This window comes from Lacerta agilis, chromosome 3 (genome assembly GCF_009819535.1).
Source record: "Lacerta agilis isolate rLacAgi1 chromosome 3, rLacAgi1.pri, whole genome shotgun sequence".
Taxonomy (NCBI): Eukaryota; Metazoa; Chordata; class Lepidosauria; order Squamata; family Lacertidae; genus Lacerta; species Lacerta agilis.
The window spans coordinates 95,117,820-95,122,284 of NC_046314.1; positions in this window are offsets into that span (position 1 = coordinate 95,117,820).

The following is a 4,465-nucleotide window of genomic DNA, read 5'->3' on the forward strand; positions in this document are numbered from 1 at the left end:
CCGTGCATCGGTAATTCGATTTATTTCTCCACATATTGCCTTCTGACTAGTTTTTCTGTAGCCTTTCCCCCCCGTTCGTCTGCAAGGACACTTCATCGCCATTGCCACAGACACTTTTATATATCAGGGAGCTGACACCTCATGCTGCTAAAAGTGTTTTGTGTATTGATCGAAGTCTCTCTCACACCCATTCTTCTTGACCAAGGTAGTGTGCTTCTCCTGCCGCCATCGTCTATCTCCACATGACGCCCGAGTGTCGTAGGACCCGATGTGACAAATCCCACAATGCTATTGTAACTGGAATTAGAACTACCAATGCTGGAGGTGTCTGGGATTTTTAAAAGGAATAAATGCTCATTTTTATTGTTTTTTGAAAGAGATTTTCAAAGGGCAATGATTTCCCTCCCCACCCCCATTGGTCTTATTCCTATTTCATGTCCTCTGTTTTGAAAGGAATCGTTTGAATAATAGAAAGATTCAATAATCTTGTATCAGGATGAACTGCCAAACGAAGTAATGTGACTTTTCATAATGAATGTGTTATATTATTGTACCTTCATATGCTCCATATTTTTCCATCACCTGGAAACATGCTGAAACCTTCCTTTTCCACGTCTGCATGGACACTTTATGGATATCCAGTAATGCAGTTTTTCTGGCACCTTAAAAGAAAATGTACTCCACTTGTTTTCCTCCTTTCCAGAATCCACCAAATACTATCTCTTTTTTGATTATTTCTTTGCATTTGTCACTTTGTCTTACTGAGCATGAATAAAACAAAGATGAATAAGTAGATACTATTTTTGTGGTCAGCTGAAAAAGCTGCCAGTAGAGAAAGTATATATCTCCTGTTTTGGAATGTCCTGATAAAGTTGCTGTCACAAGACATGAATAAATACCCCCTTACTGACATTTTTAAACAAGCACAAATAATATTTGTAAAGACAAATTTTAATTTTATTTATTATAGTAATAAACTATTTTATACATTACAGTGTCTTGCCTCTGCAGTGTGTGATTTTCTGCTTGGACAAATGACTGTAATTTTAAGTTTCTTTTCAAAGGCTGCCTGATTATTTCTGAGTGCATGTGAAATAATTGATTGCTCTGCCATATTTTTTTTTTAAACAGCTTTTGAGTTCTCTCTCATGGGAGGCATTGCCCATGTGATCTCTGTGGTTTTGTAAACAGGGACATATCTGAATTCCATAACTGGGGATTTCAGAAATTAATTGCCACAGTTCAGGATTCCAGAGTTCATTACAAGCAGGCCTTGGTTCAAAAGTTTTAATATATTTATCACTCTTAGGGTTCCAGGGCAGTGCTCAACAATCTATGGGTGGAATTCCTTAACACTGTTGATCCAGGAGAGGCTTCTCCTTAAAAAAGAAAAGAAAAGAAAAGATGGAAGCAGCCAATTTTTGCTGTTTAGCTTCCTCCCATCCAGACCTCTTCCCTAAGCAAAAACTGTTCTGGGGCTTGGGGAATCAGTGAAAATCACCTTCATATCTGCTAGCGGACACCTCTCCTGGGTCAAAAGCCCTTGGCATCACTAGGACATAACCCTGTATTCCAACACAAAAAGCGGGGGGTAGGGGTGGGAATCAATAATCTAACAATAAGTTAAAATAGGAACATTTTCTGAGGTGGCTTCGCATTTGTGGAATGCTCTCCCCAGAGAGGCTCCCCTAGTGCCTTCATTACATATCTTTAGGTGCTAGGCAAAAACATTCCTCTTCTCCTGGGCTTTCGGCTGATTAAACCAGTGTTTTTTTTCTGGGGGGGATGCAGGGTTATGCATACCCCTAAACATTTTGTGAATCTAATGGGAGAAGTTTGTTCTCTAGTATGGTGAATTGTAAGTTCTGTGTCGTTCCCCCCCCCCAATGGTGGCCTTATTTTCTGTCACAGTGTTTCCTTAATCTCAGACGGAAGCGAGCATTTAATGTGTGAAGTAGGAGTTGGAATTTAGCACGGTGATTGGTCAGTTTCGTTGTTACCACCTCCAATGGCGGCTTCCTTTCCTTTCCTCGTGTTTCCTGAGTCTCAACCTCATGCCCATGTGGAAGTTACTGTGAGCTGTCCATTTACTGTATTTATTCCCCCCATCCCAATTTGAACTATAAAATGGTGATTCTCTAGAGTCAAAATAAGAATACCCCTAAACATTTTTTTTTTAAAAGGGGGGGAAAGCACTGGATTAAACAATCGCTTGTCAGGGGTATTGTTGGTTATTGGTTGTTGTTGTTATGTTATGTGTCCTGTGCTTTTATACTGCAAGTGACCTGTGACCTTCAAATGAAGGGCAGTATATAAATTTAATAAATTGCAGCAGCAGCAGCATTTTTGCCTGGCACTAAAATAATAATAATAAATGCAACGCAGGTATCAGGTAAACCTCTTTGGGGAGCACAGTCCACTACAACTGGGGCACCACTGCTGAAAAGGTTATTTTCTGTTTGCCAAACCAGCATCCTTTTGCTGATGGATCCACCCGGAGAAGGCCTTCAGCAGAAGATCTCAAACCACAAATCGATTACTATAAGAAGAGACACTCGTTCCAAGCACTTGGGTCCCAAGCTCTTTTTGTGTTTTGAAGGTAAGAACCAGCATCTTGACCAGGTGTTAGAGCCTAAGATGTAATGCTCTTGGTACCAGGACCATCAATAACTCTTTCTGCTGCACTTACAGGTAGGTAGCCGTGTTGGTCTGCCATAGTCAAAACAAAACGAAAAAATTCCTTCCAGTAGCACCTTAGAGACCAACTAAGTTTGTTCTTGGTATGAGCTTTCGTGTATCTGAAGAAGTGTGCATGCACACGAAAGCTCATACCAAGAACAAACTTAGTTGGTCTCTAAGGTGCTACTGGAAGGGATTTTTTGTTTGTTTGTTTTGTTCCTTCTGCTGCAGACTCACCTTTCCTAGTCAAAATTACCTGCTAGTAGCAGCTACAGAGATGATAATAACAGGAGCCAGACCCTGTTACGCTCAAGAATGCTGTGCCAGCCATATTCCAGCAGCCAGACTGCTGGGGAAAAAAACTATTGATCAGAACTCCTAGCCATCTCAGCATTCTTGGGCATAATAGAAACTTTGTCAGTAGCCCTCATGGCAAAGCACCTGCTAGTTCAGCTGCCATCATTTTTAATGAATGAATCCTGAGGTTTCTGCCATTCAGATCCAGTCATTCAGTCACAATTTCCCCATTCTTCGATGGATGATGAATTAGAAAACTTGATTTTGTGTAGATGTCTCATTTGGCACCAGAGGAAGTATTTGATTGGGGCTTATTTTCTACAGTTTTTTTTTTTTAATGTCCTCATCCAGATGAGCTGTACTGCTTTCTTAAAAAAACAAACACCCCACCCCAAACCTTTAGTGTTTGCACATGCCTGCTAAGCCACAGGAACCTTTCCTTCAGTGAGAAGAGGCACAAATCTACAGCTCAGCATACAGGAACACAGAAAGCTGCCTTAGAAGTCAGGCCATTGGTCCATCTAGCTCAGTATTGTCTATTCTGATTGGCAGCAGGACAACGGCTCTCGAGGATTCCGCACAAGGTTCTCTCCCAGCCCTATGTGGAGATGCTGGGGATTCAAACTGGGCAAATGCTCCACCAGAACTACAGCCCCTTTCCCTGGACCTTAGCCCCTTGGCAGTTACGTTGTGGGGGGTTTCATCTTGCTCCCAGTTCTGTTCCTCATTGATATGAAACTACTGGAAAGAGTCTTCAGGGGATTTGGAGCCATATGTCACCAAGGGATAGTCTGAGCCACCGTGGTCCATGTGTTGGCAATCTCAAGACTGAGCTACTGAAAGCTGTAGCTTGCAGGGTATGCAGCAGTTTCGCTGCTGCGTAGGATGGTAAGCATGTGATGCCACTTCTGAAAGAACCACACCGGCTGGCAATTTGCTAAGAAACCAAAGGCAGGGTTCTTTTGTTGACTTACAAAGGCTTTATACATTGACAAAAGCACATTAAAATTGGCTTGTTAGCAAATTCATACATCAATAAAATGGAGCAAAGGGCAAAGAGAATAAATTGATGGAAGGAAGGCAGAGAGAAAAGGTAGAGGGAGGGGAAGTGAGGCAGCAGATTTGACCCCAAATGGCTGCAGCGAAAGTCATTGCAGGGGTGTAAAAGTTAAAAAGCAAAAACACTTCTTTGAATTTCTGGTCCATGCCAGCCTTGGAAAAGTATCTCTTACCAGGGCATTGTGAGATCAGACACACTGATGTCCAAAAATCTCCTTGCATTTTTTTAAGCTGTATAAATGGTAAGTAGCACCAGTGCATGGAAGGATAGACTCTCCTCTTCATTAGCGTTTCTGTTTTTTCTTTTAAAAAATGTTTTTATTGATTTTCAGCAATAATAAAACAAACGACCACACATGTGGATACTTCCTCCACAAATGGTTCAGATGCATTGGTTCAAAACAGGAGACTTTCAATTACAAAGAAGCAG